Source organism: Astyanax mexicanus, chromosome 15 (assembly GCF_023375975.1).
Source record: "Astyanax mexicanus isolate ESR-SI-001 chromosome 15, AstMex3_surface, whole genome shotgun sequence".
Taxonomy (NCBI): Eukaryota; Metazoa; Chordata; class Actinopteri; order Characiformes; family Acestrorhamphidae; genus Astyanax; species Astyanax mexicanus.
The window spans coordinates 2120152-2142525 of record NC_064422.1 but is presented as its reverse complement, the minus strand read 5'-3'; the positions used below and the strand labels follow the sequence as shown (position 1 = coordinate 2142525).

Genomic DNA, 22374 nt, shown 5'->3' with positions numbered 1-22374 from the left:
AGAGAATGTGCTGTGATGCATTTTACTATATCTTAAACCGGGGGGCTTCAAATGGGTGGAGTATGATTTTGAAAGCAGTATTTTTAAGCCTGACGAAATTATATACTCCCATGATCTCAGCACTGTAAGGTCTGAATGTCATACAATTTATGTTTCATACATTTCAAGGTGTGTAGAGTATGTTCTGTGATGCATTTTACTATATCTTTAACAGGGGGCTTCAACTGGGGGAGTATAATTTTGGCAGCATTATTTTTAGGTCTTCCGAAATTATACTTCCTCTATGATCTCAGCACTGCAAGGTCTAAATGTAATGCAATTTATGTTTCATCCATGTCATGGTGTGTAGAGTTTGTCCTGTGATGCATTTTACTATATCTTTAGCTGGGGGCTTCAACTGGGGGAGTATAATAATGGCAGCATTATTTTTAAGCCTTACTAAATTATACTCCCCCTATGATCTCAGCACTGCAAGGTCTGAATGTAATGCAATTTATGTTTCATCCATGTCATGGTGTGTAGAGTATGTTCTGTGATGCATTTAACTATATCTTCAACCGGGGGGCTTCAAATGGGTGAAGTATGATTTTGGAAGCAGTATTTTTAAGCCTGATGAAATTATACACCCCTATGATCTCAGCACTGCAAGGTCTAAATGTCATGCAATTTATGTTCCATACATGCCAAGGTGTGTAGAGTATGTGCTATGATGCATTTTACTCTATGTCTCAGAGACATACCCCCAGGGGATCCCGAGAGGGGGGGAGGATGAGATCCCCAACAGGACGGACCTTCAGATAACGACCCATGTAAATGACAAGACAACGATAAATGCAATATGTATCTGCGGGAAAACATGCAAGAATCCGCGGGGCCTCAGAATCCATCAGGCCAGGATGAAATGCTTGGACAAAGGGAAACAGGTGCAACGCACAGGACTAGTGCCTGGTGAGATGCAGGAGGAGCAGGGCCAGGACTCACCCCACAGAGCTCAGCACCTCCACGCACTGGCTCCCCAAAGTCCATGCAGAGTAGTTCGTAAGCGGATCAAATGGCCCCCAGCAACCAGCAAGGGCCTGTGGCAGCAATTCGACGACGATGGTTGTGAGATTGTCCAAACAACAGCTAAGGGTGACACTGACAGATGGTTGCAGACAATGACGACCATCATTGTGAGCTATGCTTCGGAGAGATTTGGCCTCATTGAGACAGGGAACAGCAGGATGCCCTACAACAAGAATCGCAGAGCCACCAAGATCCAGCAGCTGCGCCAAGAGCTGAAATCCCTTAGGAAGCAGCACAAGATGGCCAGCGATTAGGAATGGCAGCCCTTGGCAGAGTTGCGAGAGATCATCATGAAGAAGCTCCTGACAATCCGCAGAGCAGAGTGGCATTGCAGACGAGCAAAGGAGAGGGCCAAAAAGCAAATATCCTTTATTGCCAACCCCTTCGGCTTCACCAGGAAACTACTTGGTGACAAGCGCAGCGGCCAGCTGGAGTGCTCTGCAGAGGATGTGAACGCCTTCCTTCACCGCACCTTGAGCGACCCAGAAAGAGACCAGGATCTTGGCCCCAACAATGCTTATGATTAGCCCAGCTTAGCCCAGCTAATGCCAATGATTAGCCCAGCTGCACCAAGTATAGAGTTTGACATAAAAGAGCCCAGCTGGAGAGAGGTCCAGGAAGTTGTAAAGGCAGCAAGATCAGCTTCAGCCCCTGGACCCAGTGGCGTACCATACAGCGTTTACAAACGCTGTCCGAAACTCCTTCAGCAGTTATGGAAGATCCTGAGAGTAGTCTGGCGTAGAGGAAGAGTTGCCAATCAGTGGAGATGGGCTGAGGGTGTGTGGATCCCTAAGGAGGAGAACTCTAAAGAACTTGGCCAGTTTCGGACCATCTCACTGCTAAGTACAGAAGGCAAGATATTTTTCAGTATCCTGTCACGACGACTGTCAATGTTCTGTTTAAAGAACAATTACATAGACACCTCTGTACAGAAAGGCGGAATCTCTGGAACATCTGGCTGCATGGAACACACAGGGGTCATCACACAGCTCCTTAGAGAAGCAAAAGAAGGCAAGGGCGACCTGGTTGTCCTGTGGCTGGACCTTGTTAACGCTTATGGGTCCATACCACACAAGCTGGTTGAGGAGACTCTCCGCAGACACCATGTTCCCAAATCAGCAACCTCATACTGGATTATTACAACAATTTCCAGTTGAGGGCTACCTCTGGGTCCATAACATCCGAGTGGCACAGGCTAGAGAAGGGGATAATAACAGGCTGCACAATCTCAGTTACCCTTTTTGCACTTGCCATGAACATGGTGATGAAATCTGCGGAGCAGGAGTGTCGTGGGCCACTGACCAAGTCTGGAGTGCGGCAGCCACCAATCAGAGCTTACATGGACGACCTGACGGTTACAAGATCATCAGTCCCTGGCTGCAGGTGGATCTTACAAGGTCTTGAGAAGCTTATCTTATGGGCAAGAATGAGCTTCAAGCCATCAAAGTCAAGGTCCCTGGTTCTGAAGAAAGGAAAAGTCTTGGACAAGTTCCGCTTCAAGATTGCAGAGTCCACAATTCCGACCCTGTCAGAAGCACCAGTCAAGAGCTTGGGAAAGCTCTTTGACTGCAGCTTAAAGGACACAGCGGCCATCCACAAGACCTGTGAAGATCTTGGTGCCTGGCTCACCAAGGTCGACAAATCTGGGTTGCCAGGTCGTTTCAAGGCTTGGATCTACCAACATGCCATTCTACCCAGAGTGCTGTGGCCGCTACTGCTGTACGATGTCTCCTTGTCAACTGTGGAAGCTTTGGAAAAGAAGATCAGCAGTTACTTGCGAAGGTGGCTCAGATTGCCGAGAAGCCTAAGCAGTGCTGCCTTGTATGGGTCCACAAACACCCTACAGCTCCCCTTCAGTGGCCTCTCAGAAGAATTTGTGGTGACCCGGACAAGGGAGGTCATGCAGTACAGGGACTCCAGGGACCCCAAGGTGGCAACAGCTGGCATCGAAGTCCGGACAGGCAGGAAGTGGAGTGCGGCCAGAGAGCTACAGGCAGCAGAGTCACGGCTCAGGCAGAAGGCCCTTGTGGGGACGGTGGCAAGAGGGCAAGCAGGCCTGGGATACTTCCCAGGTTGCAAGGTGGACAGTGCCAAAGGGAAGGAGCGACAACATCTCCTCCAAAAGGAAGTGCGTGTTGGTGTAGAGGAGATTAGAGCCAGCAAGATGGTGGGACTCAGCCAGCAGGGTGCCTGGACTAGGTGGGAGAAGACCGAGCAGCGTAAAATCTCATGGCCAGACCTCAGGCGGCCTGATGTCAGCCGCATCAGTTTCCTGGTTCAAGCTGTCTACGACACACTGCCAAGCCCTGCAAACCTGTACACCTGGGGTAAGAGTGAAACACCTACCTGCCCACTGTGTGCTGGGAGAGGATCGCTTCAACACCTCCTCAGCAGCTGCCCCAAGGCTTTGGCCGATGGCCGTTACCGTTGGCGCCATGACCAGGTGCTCAAGGCAGTTGCAGAAGCCGTCACCTCAGCGATTCAGTCCAGCAGACACTGCCCAAGGAAGACCAACATCGCTTTCCTGAGGGCTGGAGAAAAGCCCCATGTGCAACCAAAGCACAAGTCAGGCTTGCTGTCAACAGCACCAGATTGGAAGCTTAGAGTGGATCTGGGAAAACAACTTAAGGTCCCTGAACACATCGCCCAGACAAGATTGCGCCCAGACCTGATCATCTACTCAGATACAACCAAGCAGGTGATCCTGTGGGAGCTCACTGTGCCATGGGAAGAAGACATGGTGGAGGCACATGCAAGAAAGCAGGCTAAATACCTAGACCTGGTGATGGAGTGCAGAAGTCGGGGCTGGCGTGCCTTCTGTGAACCTATTGAGGTGGGATGCCGTGGGTTTGCTGGACGCTCAACCTGCAAAGCTCTGGCAGGGCTAGGAGTGACAGGAGCTGCTAAGCGGGGAGCCATACGCTCCATTTCAGAAGCCGCAGAGAAAGCCACACGCTGGCTTTGGATAAAGAGGGCGAGCCCATGGATTGGTGCTGCTGGGATACAGTCCGGGAATTAATCAACCCCGGATGGGTCACCTGAGTGAGGATGTTGAAAGACCCGAAACCCCCAATGACCCCCAGGAACATCACTGATGATGTATCCCAGCGCATCCAAGAGATGTATTCAAGACCATATCTTTAACAGGGGGCTTCAACTGGGGGGGAGTATAATTTTGGAAGCATTACTTTTAAGCCTGCCGAAATTATACTCCCACTATGGTCTCAGCACTGCAATGTCTGAATCTCATGCAATTTATGTTTCATCCATGTTATGGTGTGTAGAGTTTGTCCTGTGATGCATTTTACTCTATCTTTAACAGGGGTCTTCTAATGGGGGGAGTATAATTTTGGCAGCATTATTTTTAGGTCTGCCAAAATTATACTTCCTGTATGATCTCAGCACTTCAAGGTCTAAATGTAATGCAATTTTTGTTTCATACATGTCATGGTGTGTAGAGTATGTCTTGTGATGCATTTTACTATATCTTCCACAGGGGGGCTTCAAATAGGGGGAGTATAATTTTGGCAGCATTATTTTTAGGTCTGCCGAAATTATACTCCCTCTATTATCTCAGCACTGCAAGGTCTAAATGTCATGCAATTTATGTTGCTTCCATGTCATGGTGTGTAGAGTTTGTCCTGTGATGCATTTTATTATATCTTCAACAGGGGGCTTCAAATGGGACAGTATAATTTTGGCAGCATTATTTTTAAGCCTGCCGAAATTATACTCCCCCTATGATCTCAGCACTGCAAAGTCTGAATGTAATGCAATTTTTGTTTCAAACATGTCATGGTGTGTAGAGTATGTCTTGTGATGCATTTTGCTATATCTTCAACAGGGGGGCTTCAAATAGGGGGAGTATAATTTTGGCAGCATTATTTTTAGGTCTGCCGAAATTATACTCCCTGTATGATCTCAGCACTGCAAGGTCTAAATGTAATGCAATTTATTTTACATACATGTCAAGGTGTGTGGAGTATGTGCTGTGATGCGTTTTACTCTATCTTTAACAGGGGTCTTCAACGAGGGGGAGTATAATTTTGGAAGCATTATTTTTAGGTATGCTGAAATTATACTTCCTCTTTGATCTCAGCACTGCAAGGTCTCAATGTAATGCAATTTTTGTTTCATACATGTCATTTTGTGTAGAGTATGTCTTGTGATGCATTTTACTATAGCTTCAACAGGGGGGCTTCAAAGAGGGGTAGTAAAATTTTATTTGCATTATTTTTAAGACTTAAATTATGCTTAAATTATGCTCCCCTGTTGAGCTCAGCACTGCACGGTCTAAATGTCATGTCATTTATTTTACACACATGTCATGGTGTGTAGAGTATGTGCTGTGATGCTTTATCTTCAGCAGGGGGGCTTCAACTGGGGGGAGTATAATTTTGGCAGCATTATTTTTAAGACTTCCGAAATTATACTCCCCCTATGATCTCAGCACTGCAAGTTCTGAATGTCATGCAATTTATGTTTCATCCATGTCATGGTGTGTAGAGTTTGTCCTGTGATGCATTTTACTATATCTTTAACAGGGGGCTTCAACTGGGGGGCCTATAATTTTGGCAGCATTAATTTTAAGCCTGCCCAAATTATAGTCCCCCTATGATCTCAGCACTGCAAGGTTTGAGTGTTATGCAATTTATTTTACATACATGTCATGGTGTGTAGAGTATTTGCTGTGATGCATTTTACTATAACTTCAAACAGGGGGGGGCTTCAAATGGGTGGAGTATGATTTTGGAAGCAGTATTTTTAAGCCTGACGAAATTATACACTCCTATGATCTCAGCACTGTAAGGTCTGAATGTCATACAATTTATGTTTCATACATGTCAAGGTGTGTAGAGTATGTGCTATGATGCGTTTTACTATATCTTCATTAGAGGGTCTTCTAATGGGGGGAGTATAATTTTGACAGCATTATTTTTAGGTCTGCCAAAATTATACTCCCTCTATGATCTCAGCACTGCAAGGTCTAAATGTAATGCAATTTATTTTACATACATGTCATGGTGTGTAGAGTATGTGCTGTGATGCATTTTACTATATCTTCAACCGGGGGGCTTCAAATAGGTGGAGTATGATTTTGAAAGCAGTATTTTGAAGCCTGACGAAATTATACACCCCAATGATCTTAGCACTGCAAGGTCTAAATGTAATTCAATTTATGTTTCATACATGTCAAGGTGTGTGGAGTATGTGCTGTGATGCGTTTTACTCTATCTTTAACAGGGGGCTTCAACTGGGGGGAGTATAATTTTGGAAGCATTATTTTTAAGCCTGCCGAAATTATACTCCCCCTATGATCTCAGCACTGCAAGGTCTGAATGTCATGCAATTTATGTTTCATCCATGTCATGGTGTGTAGAGTTTGACCTGTGATACATTTTACTATATCTTTAACAGGGGGCTTCAACTGGGGGTACTATAATTTTGGCAACATTATTTTTAAACCTGTCGAAATTATAGTCCCTCTATGATCTCAGCACTGCAAGGTCTGAGTGTTATGCAATTTATTTTACAAAGATGACATGGTGTGTAGAGTATGTGCTGTGATGCGTTTTACTCTATCTTTAACAGGGGACTCAACTGGGGGGACTATGATTTTGGCAGCATTATTTTTAGGTCTGCCGAAATTATACTCCCTCTATTATCTCAGCACTGCAAGGTCTGAATGTCATGCAATTTATGTTTCATCCATGTCATGGTGTGTAGAGTTTGTCCTGTGATGCATTTTATTATACCTTCAACGGGGGATTTCAAATGGGACAGTATAATTTTGGCAGCATTATTTTTAAGCCTGTCAAAATTATACACCCCTATGATCTCAGCACTGCAAGGTCTAAATGTAATGCAATTTATGTTTCATACATGTCAAGGTGTGTAGAGTATGTGCTATGATGCGTTTTACTCTATCTTTAACAAGGGGCTTCAAATAGGTGCAGTATGATTTTGAAAGCAGTATTTTGAAGCCTGACGAAATTATACACTCCTATGATCTTAGCACTGCAAGGTCTAAATGTAATGCAATTTATGTTTCATACATGTCAAGGTGTGTGGAGTATGTGCTGTGATGCGTTTTACTCTATCTTTAACAGGGGGCTTCAACTGGGGGGACTATAATTTTGGCAGCGTTATTTTTAGGTTTGCCGGAATTATACTCCCTCTATAATCTCAGCACTGCAAGGTCTAAATGTAATGCAATTTTTGTTTCATACATGTCAAGGTGTGTAGAGTATTTTCTATGATGAATTTTACTATATCTTCATTAGAGGGTCTTCTAATGGGGGGAGTATAATTTTGACAGCATTATTTTTAAGTCTGCCGAAATTATACTCCCTCTATGATCTCAGCACTGCAAGGTCTAAATGTAATGCAATTTATTTTACATACATGTCAAGGTGTGTAGAGTATGTGCTATGATGCGTTTTACTCTATCTTTAACAGGGGGCTTCAACTGGGGGGACTATAATTTTGGCAGCGTTATTTTTAGGTTTGCCGAAATTATACTCCCTCTATAATCTCAGCACTGCAAGGTCTAAATGTAATGCAATTTTTGTTTCATACATGTCATGGTGTGTAGAGTATATTCTATGATGCATTTTACTATATCTTCATTAAAGGGTCTTCTAATGGGGGGAGTATAATTTTGACAGCATTATTTTTAGGTCTGCCAAAATTATACTCCCTCTATGATCTCAGCACTGCAAGGTCTAAATGTAATGCAATTTATTTTACATACATGTCATGGTGTGTAGATTATGTGCTGTGATGCATTTTACTATATCTTCAACCGGGGGGCTTCAAATAGGTGGAATATGATTTTAAAAGCAGTATTTTGAAGCCTGACGAAATTATACACCCCTATGATCTTAGCACTGCAAGGTCTAAATGTAATGCAATTTATGTTTCATACATGTCAAGGTGTGTGGAGTATGTGCTGTGATGCGTTTTACTCTATCTTTAACAGGGGGCTTCAACTGGGGGGAGTATAATTTTGGAAGCATTATTTTTAAGCCTGCCGAAATTATACTCCCCCTATGATCTCAGCACTGCAAGGTCTGAATGTCATGCAATTTATGTTTCATCCATGTCATGGTGTGTAGAGTTTGACCTGTGATGCATTTTACTATATCTTTAACAGGGGGCTTCAACTGGGGGTACTATAATTTTGGCAGCATTATTTTTAAACCTGTCGAAATTATAGTCCCTCTATGATCTCAGCACTGCAAGGTCTGAGTGTTATGCAATTTATTTCACAAACATGACATTTTGCTAGTATTGACCCACGCCCTTGATTGGGCAGAGAAGAAGAAAGAGGGGGAGCGAACTCAGAGTATTTGGGATGGAGTTCGGGGCAGCTTCGCTGTAAAGCGTGAAGCCGAAGCCCCCCCTCTCATGAAGAGAAACATGAGAAGAGAATAAAATTAAAGAAGGAGGAAGATGGGGAGGAGGTGGGTGCGAGGTTTGTTCAATGAGTAGGTAGAGAGGAAGTGACTGTTTAAATAGGGATGGAAGTGGGAGGAATGAGGGCGTGGCTCACTCCCAAAACTTAGTTATGACACATAACTCCACGTTGTGTAGAGTATGTGCTGTGATGCGTTTTACTCTATCTTTAACAGGGGGCTTCAACTGGGGGGAGTATAATTTTGGAAGCATTATTTTTAAGACTGTCGAAATTATACACCCCTATGATCTCAGCACTGCAAGGTCTAAATGTAATGCAATTTATTATACATACATGTGGTGCAGTATGATTTTGAAAGCAGTATTTTGAAGCCTGACGAAATTATACACCCCTATGATCTTAGCACTGCAAGGTCTAAATGTAATGCAATTTATGTTTCATACATGTCAAGGTGTGTGGAGTATGTGCTGTGATGCGTTTTACTCAATCTTTAACAGGGGGGCTTCAAATAGGGGTAGTAAAATTTTATCTGCATTATTTTTAAGACTGCTTAAATTATGCTCCCCTGTTGAGCTCAGCACTGCAAGGTCTAAATGTAATGCAATTTTTGTTTCATACATGTCATGGTGTGTAGAGTATTTTCTATGATGAATTTTACTATATCTTCATTAGAGGGTCTTCTAATGGGGGGAGTATAATTTTCACAGCATTATTTTTAGGTCTGCCGAAATTATACTCCCTCTATGATCTCAGCACTGCAAGGTCTAAATGTAATGCAATTTATTTTACATACATGTCAAGGTGTGTAGAGTATGTGCTATGATGCGTTTTACTCTATCTTTAACAGGGGGATTCAACTGGGGGGAGTATAATTTTGACAGCATTATTTTTAGGTCTGCCAAAATTATACTCCCTCTATGATCTCAGCACTGCAAGGTCTAAATGTAATGCAATTTATTTTACATACATGTCATGGTGTGTAGAGTATGTGCTGTGATGCATTTTACTATATCTTCAACCGGGGGGCTTCAAATAGGTGGAGTATGATTTTGAAAGCAGTATTTTGAAGCCTGACGAAATTATACACCCCTATGATCTTAGCACTGCAAGGTCTAAATGTAATGCAATTTATGTTTCATACATGTCAAGGTGTGTGGAGTATGTGCTGTGATGCGTTTTACTCTATCTTTAACAGGGGGCTTCAACTGGGGAGAGTATAATTTTGGAAGCATTATTTTTAAGCCTGCCGAAATTATACTCCCCCTATGATCTCAGCACTGCAAGGTCTCAATGTCATGCAATTTATGTTTCATCCATGTCATGGTGTGTAGAGTTTGACCTGTGATGCATTTTACTATATCTTTAACAGGGGGCTTCAACTGGGGGTACTATAATTTTGGCAGCATTATTTCTAAACCTGTCGAAATTATAGTCCCTCTATGATCTCAGCACTGCAAGGTCTGAATGTCATGCAATTTATGTTTCATCCATGTCATGGTGTGTAGAGTTTGTCCTGTGATGCATTGTACTATATCTTTAACAGGGGACTTCAACCGGGGGTAATATAATTTTGGCAGCATTATTTTTAAACCTGTCGAAATTATACTCCCTCTATTATCTCAGCACTGCAAAGTCTAAATGTCATGCAATTTATGTTGCTTCCATGTCATGGTGTGTAGAGTTTGTCCTGTGATGCATTTTATTATATCTTCAACGGAGGATTTCAAATGGGACAGTATAATTTTGGCAGCATTATTTTTAAGCCTGTGAAATTATACACCCCTATGATCTCAGCACTGCAAGGTCTAAATGTAATGCAATTTATGTTTCATACATGGCAAGGTGTGTAGAGTATGTGCTATCATGCGTTTTACTCTATCTTTAACAGGGGGCTTCAAATAGGTGGAGTATGATTTTGAAAGCAGTATTTTGAAGCCTGACGAAATTATACACCCCTATGATCTTAGCACTGCAAGGTCTAAATGTCATGCAATTTATGTTGCTTCCATGTCATGGTGTGTGGAGTATGTTCTGTGATGCGTTTTACTCTATCTTTAACAGGGGGGCTTCAAATAGGGGTAGTAAAATGTTATCTGCATTATTTTTAAGACTGCTTAAATTATGCTCCCCTGTTGAGCTCAGCACTGCACGGTCTAAATGTCATGTCATTTATTTTACACACATGTCATGGTGTGTAGAGTATGTGCTGTGATGCTTTATCTTCAACAGGGGGGCTTAACGGGGGGAGTATAATTTTGGCAGCATTATTTTTAAGCCTTCCGAAATTATACTCCCCCTATGATCTCAGCACTGCAAGTTCTGAATGTCATGCAATTTATGTTTCATCCATGTCATGGTGTGTAGAGTTTGTCCTGTGATGCACTTTACTATATCTTTAACAGGGGGCTTCAACTGGGGGGCCTATAATTTTGGCAGCATTAATTTTAAGCCTGTCCAAATTATAGTCCCCCTATGATCTCAGCACTGCAAGGTCTGAGTGATATGCAATTCATTTTACATACATGTCATGATGTGTAGAGTATTTGCTGTGATGCATTTTACTATAACTTCAAACAGGGGGGGCTTCAAATGGGTGAAGTATGATTTTGGAAGCAGTATTTTTAAGCCTGATGAAATTATACACTCCTATGATCTCAGCACTGTAAGGTCTGAATGTCATACAATTTATGTTTCATACATGTCAAGGTGTGTAGAGTATGTGCTATGATGCGTTTTACTCTATCTTTAACAAGGGGCTTCAACTGGGGGGACTATAATTTTGGCAGCGTTATTTTTTGGTTTGCCGAAATTATACTCCCTCTATAATCTCAGCACCGCAAGGTCTAAATCTAATGCAATTTTTGTTTTATACATGTCATTGTGTGTAGAGTATGTGCTGTGATGCATTTTACTATATCTTCAACCGGGGGGCTTCAAATAGGTGGAGTATGATTTTGAAAGCAGTATTTTGAAGCCTGACGAAATTATACACCCCTATGATCTTAGCACTGCAAGGTCTAAATGTAATGCAATTTATGTTTCATACATGTCAAGGTGTGTGGAGTATGTGCTGTGATGCGTTTTACTCTATCTTTAACAGGGGGCTTCAACTGGGGGGAGTATAATTTTGGAAGCATTATTTTTAAGCCTGCCAAAATTATACTCCCCCTATGATCTCAGCACTGCAAGGTCTGAATGTCATGCAATTTATGTTTCATCCATGTCATGGTGTGTAGAGTTTGTCCTGTGATGCATTTTACTATATCTTTAACAGGGGGCTTCAACTGGGGTACTCTAATTTTGGCAGCATTATTTTTAAACCTGTCGAAATTATAGTCCCTCTATGATCTCAGCACTGCAAGGTCTGAGTGTTATGCAATTTATTTTACAAACATGACATGGTGTGTAGAGTATGTGCTGTGATGCATTTTACTCTATCTTTAACAGGGGGCTTCAACTGGCGGTACTATAATTTTGGCAGCATTATTTTTAAGCCTGCCGAAATTATACACCCCTATGATCCCAGCACTGCAAGGTCTAAATGTAATGCAATTTATGTTTCATACATGTCAAGGTGTGTAGAGTATGTGCTGTGATGCGTTTTACTCTATCTTTAACAGGGTGCTTCAAATAGGTGGAGTATGATTTTGAAAGCAGTATTTTGAAGCCTGACGAAATTATACACCCCTATGATCTTAGCACTGCAAGGTCTAAATGTAATGCAATTTATGTTTCATACATGTCAAGGTGTGTGGAGTATGTGCTGTGATGCGTTTTACTCTATCTTTAACAGGGGGGCTTCAAATAGGGGTAGTAAAATTTTATCTGCATTATTTTTAAGACTGCTTAAATTATGCTCCCCTGTTGAGCTCAGCACTGCATGGTCTAAATGTCATGTCATTTATTTTACACACATGTCATGGTGTGTAGAGTATGTGCTGTGATGCTTTATCTTCAACACGGGTGCTTCAACTGGGGGGAGTATAATTTTGGCAGCATTATTTTTAAGCCTGCCGAAATTATACTCCCCCTATGATCTCAGCACTGCAAGTTCTGAATGTCATGCAACTTATGTTTCATCCATGTCATGGTCTGTAGAGTTTGTCCTGTGATGCATTTTCCTATATCTTTAACAGGGGGCTTCATCTGGTGGGACTATAATTTTGGCAGCATTAATTTTATGCCTGTCCAAATTATAGTCCCCCTATGATCTCAGCACTGCAAGGTCTGAGTTTTATGCAATTTATTTTACATATATGTCATGGTGTGTAGAGAATGTGCTGTGATGCATTTTACTATATCTTAAACCGGGGGCTTCAAATGGGTGGAGTATGATTTTGAAAGCAGCATTTATAAGCCTGACGAAATTATACGCCCCCTATGATCTCAGCACTGCAAGGTCTTAATGTCATTCAATTTATGTTTCATAATGTCAAGGTGTCTACAGTTGAGATGCATTTTACTATATCTTTAGCAGGGGGCTTCAACTGGGGGGACTATAATTTTGGCAGCATTATTTTTAAGACTGTCGAAATTATAGTCCCCCTATGATCTCAGCACTGCAAGGTCTGAGTGGTATGCAATTTATTTTACATACATGTCATGGTGTGTAGAGTATGTGCTGTGATGCATTTTACTATATCTTCAACCGGGGGGCTTCAAATGGGTGGAGTATGATTTTGGAAGCAGTATTTTTAAGCCTGACGAAATTATACACCCCCTATGATCTCAGCACTGCAAGGTCTGAATGTCATGCAATTTATGTTTCATCCATGTCATGGTGTGTAGAATTTGTCCTGTGATGCATTTTACTATATCTTCAACAGGGGGGCTTCAAATAGGGGTAGTAAAATTTTATCTGCATTATTTTTAAGCCTTCCGAAATTATACTCCCCCTATGATCTCAGCACTGCAAGTTCTGAATATCATGCATTTTATGTTTCATACATGTCAAGATTTGTAGAGTATGTTCTGTGATGCATTTTACTCTATCTTTAACAAGGGGCTTCAACTGGGGGGAGTATAATTTTGGCAGCATTATTTTTAGGTCTGCCGAAATTATACTTCCTCTATGATCTCAGCACTGCAAGGTCTGAATGTCATGCAATTTAGGTTTCATCCATTTCATTGTGCACTGCAAGGTCTAAATGTAATGCAATTTTTTTTACATACATGCTATGGTGTGTACAGTATGTCCTGTGATGCATTTTACACTATCTTCAACAGGGGAGGCTTCAACTGGGGGAAGTATCCAATCAAAACTAATTCCATCTTTCTGTCTTCCTCCGAGTTAGAGACGACCCAACTGTCTGACCCGATACCAATTGGACCTTCACGATCTCATGTCAGCCGGATTGATGGAAGTTTCTTGATGTCAGCCTTCCCTATCACCCACCACATTTCAGCTGCCCATCAACTTTCAGTTTATTCACCTGCCTTGCACTAGCTGTTTACTCTCCACTACTAATTGCATCGAAGTTGTCATCTTACATTACTCTAACTGCTTTCATTACTCATATTTCTATACACATGGATATATTAAACTGTCTTTTCAAGAGAGAGAAACTGTATCAAGTATTGCTTTGAACTGAAAACTTCTTTTTCATTCAGAAATTAGATGTTAAGAATGCACGTCTTCTTTTCAACGTTTCTAAAGTGTTTTGATTCAATTTGTGTGTTGAATGTATTAAAGTCTGTTTTTGAACGATTTAGGCTAAGAGATGAGTTTCTCTCATTCAATAGAGAGATAAAATGTTTCGAGTGTTGTTTTAACCAGAAACATCTGTTTAGATCAGAATTAAGTTTTTAAGACCTAAAACACGTTATAACTGTGTAAAATGTACCAACATGTCGTTTTCAACATTTCTTTTAATTGTTTGGGTTTATTTGTGTGATCTATGTAATAAAGTCTGTTTTTCGACGATTTATGCTGACAGATGCGTTTTGAGAATAGTTTCGAGCTCCTTTCTCACTCCTAAGAGCGAAGTGTTGCACTGTGTAAAATGTACCACGTCATGTAATAAAAAATTCTTGAATGTTGAATCTTGGAAAATCTTTTTTCACGCTGAGTTTTGAGCTCCTCCTCACTCCTTACAGCGAAACTGCTTCAAGTGTTGTTTTGTAGTGAAAACTTCTCCTTCGATCAGAAATGAGTTTTTGAAACCTATTGTAACTGTGGAACATGCACGATCATCTCGTTTATTTAATTTCTTAAGTGTTTGGGTTCATTTGTATGTTGAATGTTGTAAAAATCTTCTTTCACGCTGAGAAATGCGTTTTACGCTTAGTTTGAGCTCCTCTCTCACTGCTTATAGCGAAAACGGCTTCAAGGGTTGTTTTGTAGTGAAAACTTCTCCTTCGATCAGAAATGAGTTTTTGAGACATTATACCTTGTTAGTGCAAAATACACTAACATCTCGTTTTTGTCCTTTCTTAAGTATTTGGGTTCATTTGTATGTTGAATGTTGTAAAATCTTCTTTCACGCTGAGAAATGCGTTTTACGCTTAGTTTGAGCTCGTCTCTCACTGCTTATAGCGAAAACGGCTTCAAGGGTTGTTTTGTAGTGAAAACTTCTCCTTCGATCAAAAATGAGTTTTTGAGACCTAAAACACATTATACCTGTGTGAAATGCACTAACATCTCGTTTTTTCATTTCTTAAGTATTTGGGTTCATTTGTATGTTGAATGTTGTAAAATCTTCTTTCACGCTGAGAAATGCGTTATACGCTTAGTTTGAGCTCCTCTCTCACTGCTTATAGCGAAAACGGCTTCAAGGGTTGTTTTGTAGTGAAAACTTCTCCTTCGATCAGAAATCAGTTTTTGAGACCTAAATCACATTATAACTGTGTAACATGCACGATCATCTCTTTTTTGTCCTTTCTTAAGTGTTTGAGTTTATTTGTATGTTGAATGTTGTAAAATCTTTTTTCACGCTAAGAAATGCGTTTTACGATTAGTTTGAGCTCCTCTCTTACTGCTTAGAGCGAAAACGGCTTCAAGGATTGTTTTTTAGTGAAAACTTTTCCTTCCATCAGAAATGAGTTTTTGAGACCTAAAACACATTATACCTGTGTGAAAGGCACTAACATCTCGTTTTTGTCCTTTCTTAAGTTTTTGGGTTCATTTGTATGTTGAATGTTGTAAAATCTTCTTTCACGCTGAGAAATGCGTTTTACGCTTAGTTTGAGCTCCTCTCTCACTGCTTATAGCGAAAACGGCTTCAAGGGTTGTTTTGTGGTGAAAACTTCTCCTTCGATCAGAAATGAGTTTTTGAGACCTAAAACACATCATCTCGTTTTTTCATTTCTTAAGTATTTGGGTTCATTTGTATGTTGAATGTTGTAAAATCTTCTTTCACGCTAAGAAATGCGTTTTACGATTAGTTTGAGCTCCTCTCTTACTGCTTAGAGCGAAAACGGCTTCAATGATTGTTTTTTAGTGAAAACTTCTCCTTCCATCAGAAATGAGTTTTTGAGACCTAAAACACATTATACCTGTGTGAAAGGCACTAACATCTCGTTTTTGTCCTTTCTTAAGTATTTGGGTTCATTTGTATGTTGAATGTTGTAAAATCTTCTTTCACGCTGAGAAATGCGTTTTACGCTTAGTTTGAGCTCCTCTCTCACTGCTTATAGCGAAAACGGCTTTAAGGGTTGTTTTGTAGTGAAAACTTCTTCTTCGGTCAGAAATGAGCTTTTGAGCTCCTCTCTCACTGCTTATAGCGAAAACGGCTTCAAGGATTGTTTTTTAGTGAAAACTTCTCATTCGATCATAAATGAGTTTTTGAGACCTAAAACACATTATACCTGTGTGAAAGGCACTAACATCTCGTTTTTGTCCTTTCTTAAGTATTTGGGTTCATTTGTATGTTGAATGTTGTAAAATCTTCTTTCACGCTAAGAAATGCGTTTTACGATTAGTTTGAGCTCCTCTCTTACTGCTTAGAGCGAAAACTGCTTCAAGGGTTGTTTTGTAGTGAAAACTTCTCCTTCGATCAGAAATGAGTTTTTGAGACCTAAAACACATTATACCTGTGTAAAATACACTAACATCTCGTTTTTTCATTTCTTAAGTATTTGGGTTCATTTGTATGTTGAATGTTGTAAAATCTTCTTTCACGCCGAGAAATGCGTTTCACACTTAGTTTTGAGCTCCTGTCTTACTGCTTAGAGCGAAAAAAGCTTCACGTGTTGTTTTGTAGTGAAAACTTCTCCTTCGATCAGAAATATATAAAAAAAAAATACTGTTATGTTCTCTTAGTGACACTAGAGGGCGCAAGAACACAACACATCAGAGTAATGTGTAAAAGCTCTTGTTGTTTCTTTGGCACAATGGACTTCCCGTAGTTGGACACTTTTATGTAGGAGAGTTTTACATGTATGTTTCACATGTCTACGTACAGCCCAACTGGCAGACTCTCAACAAACCGTCATGTAACTCAACTCAACAAACCGTCATGTAACTCAACTCAACAAACCGTCATGTAATAAAGAGTTGGGGTTCATTTGTATGTTGAATGTTGAAAAAAAAAATCACGAAAAAAGTTTTGAGCGCTTAGTTTTGAGCTCCTATTTCACTCCTAAGAGCGAAATCTAGCTTCATGTGTTGTTTTGAACTGAAGACTTCTCTTTCGATCAAAAATAAGACCTAAACCACATTTTAACTGTGTAAAATGCACTAACATCTTGTTGTCAACAGTTCTCATGTGCTCTCTAAAAATAATATACTGGATCTACTTTTAAAAAATTGATTGCGTGTATCGTTTTGCAATCCTAACTAAACCTAACTAAAATGTTGTTGAGAAAAAGCTAAGAGACTTGTTCCCACCATCATTTTATTAAAAACGTTGAAGATTTATTTATTTGAACCTACCTAATCCATGTAAGAATTTCTTCATGCAAATATATATACATTTTAAAACATAACCCTTTTTTATTGGTTTAAAAAGTGGGCACAACAAACTGTTGCATAATAATAGACATTTGCAATTACAAAATAAAATATTCCAGCTGATAACAGCTGTTAAGAAATAAAATTGTTTATTTTTTTAATTAGCAAGTGAACTTTACGAGCTAATATTTTGTTGACGTTATTTCATACTAGCTTTCAGTCCATCCAGTTTGAGGAGTAACTTTTGAAAACTTCAAATGTATGCCTCAGTTGTCGGGTAGCTGAGATTAAGGGCTTATATAAGACCCATCAGAAAGACACAAAAGTCCCCTCAGGACTTCTGTTCCCCCTATCAGAAGAGAGGCACTGGCTGGGGCAGCTTTGTTAAGCATAATTTTCATAACCTTCCCAGCAAGTTGTCTGTTCAGAACTTCAGCATCCTTATAGAAAAAACAGTTAATATTTTAGTTTCAATGTTGCTGTAGTTACCGTAATGTTTTAAGGTAGATTTCATTTTTCCCCACAAAGTATTCCTTAAAGAGATCTCCGATGTAAACCACCATGCAACGGAGTGCAACTCCTCTGCGTCTTTAATAAAAATGTTAAACGTGTAGGTCATTAAAAAAATTATGTTGCACTACAGTCAATGACGAGTCAGGTTTGAATTCAATTGAAGTTCAAGGCTTTCACACCTACTTCCTTTGGTCCAAATATTCTAATTTTTCAGTCTGCTCTGAACCCAAGTGTCAGGTGTGAAAGGGGTCAATAGATTTTACTTGTGTGCGCCTTTCTTGTCACCTTACATGATTCAACATAAAACTGACAGAATATAAAATACATATATAGAGACAGAATATAGAATACACAGGGAAAAAAGTACAGAATAGGATTAATAATCACAAATCATAAGCAACTTTAAACAGATACATTTTGAGTTTGGATTTGAAATGTGGCAATGGTCTATCTTGAGTGAATTTCAGAGCCGGGGAGCAGAGCGGTTGAATGCTCGCTCTGCTCCCCAAGACGGGCAGGAAGAATAGTGAGATAAATAGAAGAAGAGGTTCTGAAGGTACGAGCAGGTGTAGCAATGTGAAGAAGGTACGAAAGATAAGGAGGGGCAAGATTGTGAGGGGGGGGGGGGGGGGTATTTTATAGTTCATTCGAAATGGGATAGGAAGCCAGTTAGTTGTAAAACAGGTGTTAAACGATGCATTGAGGGAGTCTGGGTAATGACAGTATGTAGTGTTTTTTGTGGCAGGCCAAAATAAAGAGAGTTGCAGTAGTCGAAACGTGAGGTAACCAGACTGTGGACCAGATTAGTTGTAGTGTGAGCAGTAAGAGAAGGATAAAGACGATTATTTTTTTTGTAGGCTGACCAACTATTGACATGGGATCCTAAGGAAAGTATGCTTTTGACAATGACACCCAGACACCCACTCTTGACCTGAGGGGAGGGAGAGATGGAGGAGTTATCAACAGGAATGTGGAAGTTATGAAATTTACTTAGTCTTGATTTGGTACCAATCAACAAAAGTTCTTTTTTATTGCAAATTTAATCAAAGAACATTTACACTGTAAAATGTACTGTAAAATTTACAGTAAGTAAGTGGCAGTAATTGACAAGTAACTTACTGTGAAATAAAATCACAGTAGCTAACTGGCAGTAATTGACAAGTTACTTACTGTGAAATAAAATCACAGTAGTTAACAGTAAGTTACTGAAAAAAAAATGTTAAATTAAATCACTGTTCAAAAAAACTGGCAGCAGCTGAATAGTAAATTAGCCTGTAAAAAATATTTCATGTATACTGTAATTTTGTATATAGTTGTATTGATCAGACTTAGTTAATGTTCACAATCACCAAACTGTCAATCACATCATGTTAATAAGAAGCTCTCAGGTCAAGTTACTTTTCAAACTTCTTCTTTTTTTCTACTTCTTCTTCTTCTTCAGGTGGTAAGTGTGTTGAATCCAAAATGATTTCAAATGACTACTGCCCCAACGTTTTATTTCAGCGAGAGAGTCAATGAGGGATGAAGGTGCAACATTAGGTTTGGTTGAGAGGTAGAGCTGGGTGTCATCAGCGTATCCTGATATATAATGTTTAACACTATAATGTGTAGTTTATTAGCTTCCCATAGACATCATATACTATGGGGGCTTCCCTACTAGCCCACTGCGCTCCGCAAAACCCGCAAGCTAATTTTCCCTTTACACACGGCCAGTGGCCTGTGTTAATAATACAAATTACAAAAATTAATCGGGGCTAAAGCCCCAGAAGCTTAAAGGAAATTTAAATGCTAACCCTTCTTTTCCTTTTAATTGTGATGAATGGTGTCTTGACAGGTGCGATTTAAGGCTACCCCATGTTCTATATCAAATGTATTTGATTTGATTTAAACGCATTTACAAATAATGTTGTCTCAAAGCAGCTTTACATAAACATGATCAAGAATCAGGCAAAACATTAAACATAGAAAGTACAGAATACAGAACCCCCAGTGAGCGCAGAGATAAGGAAAAACTCCCTCAGTGCTTGAGGAGGAAGAATCCTTGGGAGGACCTAGACTCACATATAAGGGGGGACCGTCTTACCACTGGCCAAACGGCTTCTAAAAACGTCTTTGTATATCCACATAGGTTTTATAGTATAACAGGAGTATAACAGCGCCACTAACGGAAACAGTTACATTTAATGTAAGCTTGGATGTAATCTGTAAGATGAGCAGCTGATCTGTGGTAGGTGATGAAAAAGGCTGACTTCAGAAACTTCCATCAGTCTGGCCGGACAGGGGACATGAAAGCCTGAGGGTCCAGCATCCCTCGGTATCGGGTCAGACAGGTGGGCAGTCAGTGACTCGGAGGAAAGCAGAGATATGTATTTCGTTTTTCCTGGATTTGTGTAAAACATTATCAGAGTGTGGCTAATGACTCCGGCAGATCTGAATAAAACAGCCTACCTAAAGGGAGCGAGCCAGAAGGTAGCATAGACACGGAGGCACCCTGAAACCCCGGCATCCACCCACTCCACCATTCACAAACCTGAATGATCGCGTGCAGTGAGCGAACAACAGCACCAGCATCTCAGTTTACCACAATTCCCTATATCCACGAACACCTGGATCTGCAACCTTATCTAAAGAGAAAAACATTAATTACCAAAAGCTAAACTAAACAAGTAATTGTTTAATCTAGACTTAACGATTGACACTGTGTGTAAGTACCGAACATATTCGGGGAGATTATTCCAGAATTGGGGTGCTTTATAAGAGAAAGCTCTTTCTCCTGCAGAGCTCTCCTAAATTCTGGGAACTATAAGAAACCAGCACCTTGTGATCTAAGTGATCGCAGTTATGGGGTCTCGCAGTGATACGGTCTCGCAAATACGCAAGTGCGAGCCCATACGCTTTATACGTTCACAGGAGAACTTTATAGTCTATGCGGAATTTGACTGGAAGCCAGTGCAATGCTTACAGGACTGGACTAAAATGTTCAAATGTTCTAGTTTTAGTAACGATCCTGGCTGCAGCATTTTGAACTAGCTGCAGGAACATTCTGACAGTAGCGCATACAATTGTCGGAGGTAATGAAGGCATACACTCATTTTTCTACATCATGCAGGGATAAGGCATTTCTTAGCCTGAGCTAATCTCTCACTCCTTTGTAAATATCGGAGTGCATTTAAGAGCACTAACAGTATATTTAAAAAATATTTTCCATTTCCTAGTACACATACAATATATCTTTTTGTATTTCTATAAAATTTATTTTAACGTAATACATCTTAAATTATACTTTAATGTGCTGAGGTGTAGAAAAGCTGTTCTAGTAACATTAGATATGTGTTTGTCGAATGCTAGATGTGAACAGCGGTTTAATTACATCTGGTAGTAGGCCTACCTGTTGTAGTAATGTGAAATCTTCGGTAACAGAGTTTTCTTCTAGATCAGCCACACCAGATGACAGAGAGGATGTGCTATTTATCTGTTTAAATTTATCCCAAATGCATTTTGCGGATAGTGCTGAGCTCCTCTCTCACTCCTTTGTGAAAACGAAGTACATTTAAGAGCACTAAGAGTATATTTAAAATAGGTCAAGAATACTAAAAGAATATTTTACATTTCCTAATAATATACCTTTTTAAGATATTAATTTTAATTTAAGATATATTACTTTAATATACCTTTTTTGTATTTCTATAAAATGTATTTTAATGTAATACATCTTAAATTATACTCTAATGTGTTGATAGAGAATACATTTAAATCTAAACATACTAAAGCACATTTAACCAAAAGTGTTTTTACATATCATTCTATTTTAAGTATATTATTTAAAAAGCATATTTTATTTTAAAAAATACCTTTTACGCTATGCTATGGTACAATTTGGAAAACATTTATATTATGCTTAAATCCAACGTAAACAATTGAATGGACTTCACTCACATTCTAAAGCAAACATGCCTCCAGTGTCACATAAAATTACACGAGTTACTTTCTTATTACATTCAGGCAATAAAATGTACATTATTGTCATGTATTATGTTGTATGTATGTATGTATTTATCGGTGTATTGTTAAAAACATTCTTACATTCATCTTCACATTAAATTAAAGTATTGTAGTGTAAAGTAAGTGTTTTGTAGTTTTGATTATTGTAGTTTTACACTTCCAACTTTAAAAATAAACAGAAAGAAACAGAATTAAAGTTAATTTTCTAATGTATTTAATTTTTCATAAATATTGAACATATAAAAACACATATGTACACATTTTTAACAAGCAATTCATTATTGTGTTCAAATTCTTTGTCTTTTTCAACGTGACAAATAAAATGAAAAAAAAAATGCATTAATTCATATAGACTATAACTACTGGGAAACCTGCTCATTTTTTGTTTCTACAGAAATGAAGGGTATAAAAATTATTCTAGCATGCTATCATTACTCTCTATAGAAAGCTTTAATTGCATTCAGCATGAAGAGCATTAGTAATG

General features: G+C 39.6%; 1 pseudogene; it reads left to right on the top strand.

Moving 5' to 3' along the window:
• The first annotated feature begins 881 nt into the window (after positions 1–881).
• On the top strand, positions 882–4084 carry LOC125781234 (uncharacterized; annotated as a pseudogene).
• The last annotated feature ends 18290 nt before the right edge of the window (positions 4085–22374 follow it).